This window comes from Belonocnema kinseyi, chromosome 1, assembly GCF_010883055.1.
Source record: "Belonocnema kinseyi isolate 2016_QV_RU_SX_M_011 chromosome 1, B_treatae_v1, whole genome shotgun sequence".
NCBI classification, from domain to species: domain Eukaryota; kingdom Metazoa; phylum Arthropoda; class Insecta; order Hymenoptera; family Cynipidae; genus Belonocnema; species Belonocnema kinseyi.
The window spans coordinates 2243567-2250498 of record NC_046657.1 but is presented as its reverse complement, the minus strand read 5'-3'; positions in this window follow the sequence as shown (position 1 = coordinate 2250498).

Here is a 6932-nt window from a genome sequence, read left to right as displayed (position 1 = left end):
ATCATTCTCTATTCTCTCCGGACTACCATATAATAACCTCTTCTTTGTCATCACCTCCCTCTTATGTTCCCATTTCTTTAGTTTCACCAGTACCATTATCTCCCCCCTTCTCACTTCCCTTCCTATATTTCGCATTTCCTCTATCTCTACCTTAGCATCAATCCTTTTTAGTACTTCGTCCACCCCTTCCTTCAGCTCCTTCCCCTCTAATCTTATACCCTTTATCACTATGTTTAATTTTCTTTCTTCCCTCTCTTTCCTCTCCATTTTTGTTCTATGTTTCTCGGCCTTTCTATCTCCTTATTCCCACTCTCGCCCCCACCGTAATTTCCGTTCGAGCTTTCAAGTTTCATCATCCTACCTCTTATCTCCTCTACCTTTGTATTATTAACTTCTTCCTGCTTCTCTAGTTTTTGCTCCAATGACTCCACCCTCTTTTCCAACTTTCCCCTGATTTCTTCCCATTTTTTTATTTCTTTCTTAACTTCAGCCATTTGCAGCCTAATTTCCTTCCTTAATTCCTCTCCCCTTCTCTCCTTCTTTTCTTCATAAATCCCCATTACCTCTATCATCACTTCTCTAATTTCCTTTAGCCTTTCCTCTTTCATCGACATTTCATTTACATCTCCGCTACTGTCAGCACCCTCCCTGTTATCGCTTTTCCCTACCAAACTCTGCTTTTCCGGCGGCGATCTAAACATTTTCTGGTATTTTATACTCGCCCCGATATCTTCTTTCTCTTCACTGCTTTCCCTCTCCCCTCTCTTCCTTTTGATAAATGCTTCTATGGACCTTACGCTTTTTGCTCTTAATCTTTCCTTTTCTATAGTTTCTTTATACTTCTCCATTGCCTTCCTTTCCTTTATCTCTTTCGGCGTACTGAACACTTCCTGCTCTAATTCTGTTTCTTCCGAGGAGATACTCGCTCCACTAGCCATTAGTCGAATTCAAATTTTCCCGCCTTCTATACTTCCTTGCCTCTATCGTCGCTGTCTGTTACCTGTCGCGCCTTTCTTTGTCGCTACCCAACCCTGCTACTACCAATCCGTCAACACAGTTTTCCCACCCTGTCACAAATCTCCAAACAAACTTCCACACAAATCTGTCTCAATCGTCCAAAATATCTACCTCCCCTTTGCAATCTCACCATCCCTCAATTAGATCTCTCACCTCCACACCCTTCCACACTCTTCCACAATCCACTCACAAAATTATATGTGGCGCCTATCAGCCAAATATCTTCAACATCTATTCCAGCAGTGAAGGAGGCTGATATTCTCATATTGAGGTTGCCCCAGCCCATAAGCCTTTTTTCGCCAGGTTCTAGGGACTTGAATAATAGATTGAACTTGTAAAACAAAAATATATATTATTAACTGGGTATTCGCGAAGCCGGTACAGTACGCGATCGGACCAGTTCAGGGATGAATACTCCTTGAGATCATTTCAAGATCATTCGTTTCTCCCCCCAACCCCTGTCTTTCTGTTATCCCTCTTCAGTTGTCCTCATCAGTTTCTCCTACTCCCTCACATATTTACAAAGTTCTGATACTGGCTTCCGCTCCAAGATTGTCCAGATTGACTGCTTACAGCCAAGATCACTCCACCTTTCCCAATGATCTCTTAAAGCTGCTTTCGCTGTATCACAGTTCAAAATATGTTCTAAGTTTTCTTGCAGCGACCCGCATAGCCTGCATTTTACTTCTGAGTAACCTTTATTTCCCGCCTTTCCGATATTACCACAGCGCATTCTTGCCCATATGACTTTTTCCCCCCAGGTTTTGCTCTCATCTTCCCAGTAGCTATAATCTCCCACCTCCCTGTCAATAAACTTATATCCCGGATTGAAACTGGATTTCTGGATTCTATTGATGTCTATTCTTTTTCCTCTGTCCTTCCCCTTCTTTAGATGCTCCAACAATTTTTGTTCAAACATTTCACTCTCGAAGATTTCATTCCCCAAAAGGTCTAACAGTGCTGCGCCCCCTTCCTCTTTTACCGCTGCAAGTAACTCCCTCCCCCAATTGGACGGACTTCTGTTTCTAATCGCTCTAAGTTCTTCTTTCAGACAGATTTTAACTAGTCTATCTCCCTCTAGGTTGCAAATTCTGCCACAAAACAAGAGAACCCTACGTTTTGCCTCAAAATATAGCCTTTCTTTCCCGCTTTCTTTCCTCCACAAGTAGTTAGGTGTATTTCTAGTGACTCCCATCCCCATTTTAATTATCTTTCCCTGCACCCTTTCCAATTCATCCCTTCTAGTTCGTCCCCAAATTTCCACTCCGTAGGTTGTCCCACATTTCCCTAGTGTATTTAAAACGTAGAGTCTACCTTTTAAGGACCTCAGCTCTGCTCTCATTATTAACCCCCATGCCGCGTTTATTGCTTGAATTCCTTTCCCTGACATTTTTCTAACGTGATTCCCATAAGTGTTTCTTGAAGAGAACCAGAATCCTAAGTATTTAAAGCTGTTGACTACCTCAATTTCCGTACCGCAAATCATCCACTTCTCCCTGTTTTTTCCCTTGCCTACACCCTAAATATAACTATTTTCGTTTTATCTACGTCAATCTCCAGTTTGTTGTCCTTAAAGTATCTTTCTCCTATCCTGAGCATACTTCTTATTTCTTCTCCATCATTAGCAACAATCACTATATCATCGGCGTATTTTAAGCAGTAAACTTTCTCAGTTCCTATTGCCGCCCCTCCCCCTCAGCCCTGGCTTCCCTTTTCACGTCGATATCGTCAACGAATATGTTAAAAAAAACTGGACTGAGGGGACAACCCTGTCTTACCCCCCTTCCTGTTGCGAACCTACCTGTGATGCCCTCTCCCGTAATTATCTCATTCTCTGTATTCTTATATATGCTTTTTACTATATCATAAAACCTTCCTCTAATTCCTTTTTTCCACGATTTCTCCAGGAGCAGGTCTCTATCTACTGTATCAAACGCTGCTTTCAAGTCAATAAAGGCTGCATACAGCTTTCCTCCCTTGTTTTTAATTCTATTGCCCACTAGTGAATTTAAAATAAAGATTTGCTCCCTGGTCCCTCTCCTTCTTCTGAAACCCCCCTGACTCTCTCTCAGTTTACCTTCCTCCTCTAACCAGCTATTGAGCCTACATGTCATTATTACCGCTAAAATTTTGTACCCCACATCCAACAGTGCTATTCCCCTATAATTTTTGACATCATTATCGTCCCCTCCCTTGTGGATTGGAAAAATTCGTGCGGTTCTCCAACCTTCCCTCAGCGTCCCATTTTCCCATCCTTTTTTAATTATTACCCGTAACTCTTTTTTCCAGATATCCGGAAGATTTTTGATGAATTCACCACTCAACTCATCCTCCCCAGCTGCTTTCCCGTTTTTGATCTTTTTAACTGCCGCTAGAAATTCTCGATATCCAATATCCTTATCCAGTGCGTCTATTTCCACCCATTCTTCCATTTTTTCCCATTGTCTATCCTCATTTCTTTCTACTTCGCCCCCCCCCCCCATAAGTTTCCCATATGCTACAGCCAGTCATTACTTGAAATATTTGTACCCTTCCTTTTCCGTTTGCTTTTACAAGCATTCACACCTTTCCAGAATTCCCCCATATCCCTGCTCTCTCTCATTTTCTTTCTTTTTTCCTCCGATATTTCTCTCAATTTTTGTTTCATTATGTTTTTTATTTTCGTCCTTTCTCTTTTGAATTCCATTTTCTTATCCTCTCCCCCATTTTTTAGGAAAATTTTTAATAAGTTGAATGTTTTATACCTCTAAATCTTATATTCTTTCCCAACCCAGTCATACTCATTCAGCTGCGAGCCTCCCACTTTTTTTATCAGCCATAATTCCCTGGCTGCTTCTTTAATGATTTCTTTTTATTTCCTCCATCTTAAGTGTAAGTCCGTCACCTCTTCTACTTCAACCCACCTTTCCGCCATCATTTCTTCATAAGCTATTGTTTTCTCTGTGTTCCATAATAACTTTTTCCTTATTTCCCCCCTCCCGTGTTCCGAATGGGTTCCTCCTTTCACTGGTTTTCCCCCACCTGAAGTTTTTCTCTTTTCGCCCCTCGGTCCCTTAATTGAAAATCCCACTCCCAGTAGGTCGGAGTCAATCGTGGGCCAAATGTGGATCTTACTCAGAACATCATCTTTCCCCTCGTGTAAGACTAGATCAATTACCGAACCACCCCCTTCTCCCTGGTGCCCAATGTAAGTGGTGGCCCCCTCCCAATCTCCTTCGAAAGCTCCATTTGCTATAATTAAACCTTCTGAATCACAGAAATCTATCAGCCTCCTTCCCAGCGACAACAGTACCCCACCTTCAGCCAGTCCAGTCGCAGAAGTCACGGTAATACTCAGGCCAGTTTGTTTCTTTACCAAAGAACAAAAATCCAGAGCTTCCACACCCGTTTGTTCGGCCAGGCTCCTCACTACAATATCATTCCTGCTTTTTTCACTTATCTTTTTCTCGTAGGCCCATACCCCTTTTTTTAGTTTTTCCGGAGCATTTTTTATAAGAAATAGCCCTTCCAGTGGATCTGTCAAGATGCTGGAGTTCGAAACTCCTTTGTTTGGCTCGCTTGATGCAGTTCTCTCGTCGACTACTTTTTCGATAGCGTCAGCTCCCCCTCTAGTGTCCCTTGCCAAAACTTCAGACTGATCATTTCCGCCCTTTTCGAACAACTTTGCGCACTCAAATAGTTTACTTGACACTTCCTGAAAACCTTCGGCCATCCAATTCTTCAAGGCGAGCATCGAAGTTTGCAAGGTGTCTACTTTTTTCTGTAAAACGTCCAGTTTTTCAGTAAAGAGTCCAGTGGCTAGTTCATTAGCGCTCTCGACAGTTGCATCAGTTCCCACCACCGACTGTAGTTTTCCGGTCATTGCGTCCCGGTACTTGTTGCCCAATTGTTTTAACTCGCGAGCCCACCACTTTTTTAGTCTACCCTCACTCTCATTCAGCACCACCCTCCATTTTTCTTGGCACTTACCACAGTCAAGACATTCCCTACTAGTCCCCGCATTTGTGAATTCTTCCGATTCTTCTGAGGCCTCTTTTCCTCTATGGTGGCCCTTTGACACTGGCCCCTCCTCTTCTTTGGTATTACAGATGCTATCTTGTTCGGTCTCATTTTCGAGCACATCCCCTGTCTCCTTCGCAAAATTGGCGCTTCCATAGTACCTTGGAGGAGTTCTACTCAGTCTTTCCCATGTTTCAAAGACCTGTGTTTTATCATCTTTGGCGTTCCCACTTCTCAAAAAATAATTAATTATTTTCCTCTGTCCCTCTTCACGCTTCCTGGGGCGCCCTCTATTCTTTTTTGTTTGAGCTCCAGTTTCTCCCCATAGATTCCCCATTGAACTACCTTCCGCATCCTCAGGGTTCTCATCTGCCACTAGCGCTAGACCCATCGATCCATCTAGCGGAACTCCCGTGTAATCACTTGTAGAGCACTCTGCTTCATTGGCGGGAAGGATTCCTTCCCCTCTTCCCTCCCCAGTGTCATCAACCTAGCTGTCCGCCATATTCCTAACCTTGAGGGCAAGTTACTCACTTCCAAAATCACTCCGTTACTAAGAGAAGAAAAACACTCTCCGCACAAATTATTATCTCCTCGCGTTTAGAAGACACTTAGAAAACATCTCCAGCACAGCGCGCGTTTCTGGATCCGATAACAATTAGTTTTTTCTTTGTTGGAAATTAATTAAATGAAAATTTAATTATTCAATTTTTGATTGAAAACTGATTTTTTTAGTTGAAAAATCAACTATTTGGTTGACAATTGATTTCTTTGTTTGAAAAATAGAAAAGTTAGAATCTTAGATAAAAATTAAAATTTCAATAAAATAGTTTAATTTCCAACAATAGAAATGTAATTGCTACTAAAAAATAGTCTATAATAAAATAGAATACATTTTTTCTACGAGTTCTGCAAGTAAATTTGTTTAAGGAGACAACTAAGAGTGTATATGGGATGATTCTTTTGTATATTACTTTGTCAATTTACAAGAACTATTAATTATTTGAACAAATTTCATAAAAAAATTAACGGTTTTGCCCCTCTTTTCAAGTAAATTTGTTTACGGAGTCAACTAAGAATGTATATGGGATGACTCTTTTCTATATTACTTTGTAAATTTACAAGAGTCTACGAGTCAATTTGTTCACTGTATCAACTAAGAATATCTATGCGATGACTTGTTTCTATATTGTTTCGCAAATTTACAAGAGCTTTTAAATATTTAAACAATTTTAATTGAAAAATTAAGTGTTTGGCCTTTTTCGACAAGTCAATTTGTTTATGGTTTCAACCGAGAATATCTATCCGATGAATCTTTTTTATATTGCTTTGCACATTTACAAAAACTATTTATTATTTAATCAATTTTAATTTAAAAATTAAAAGTTTGGCCATCAGTGAGTCTTAAATATCAGTCAACAACGTGGCTGCGGTCCTCTCTTTCTGGAGAGGACTTTGGGGCCATGCTTAAGGCTTATAAGGGGACGCAACGGGATCACCCAAGCGTCAGGGGCTGTCACGGTCTCAACCCAGGATTTTAATAATAAAATGATAATGATAATTAATTATTTAAAAAACATTAATTTAAGAATTAAAAGTTTGGACTTTATCCTACAAATCAATTTGTTTGCGAAGTCAACTAAGAATGTCTAGCAGTTAACCGTTTTCTAGGTTGCTTTGTAAATTTACAAGAATTATTAATTATTTGAACAATTTTAATTGAAAAATTAAGAGTTTGCCGTTTTTCTAAAAGTAATTTTTTTACGGGGTTAACGAAGAATGTCTATCCGATTACTCTTTTCTATATTGCTTTGCAAAGGGGGAGGGTCGGTAAGGCCGGTTTTTGGCCTAATTTATTTTTGGACCAATAAATCTGAAAAAATCATGGTAGTATCTTATAAGTATCCCGAGTCGAT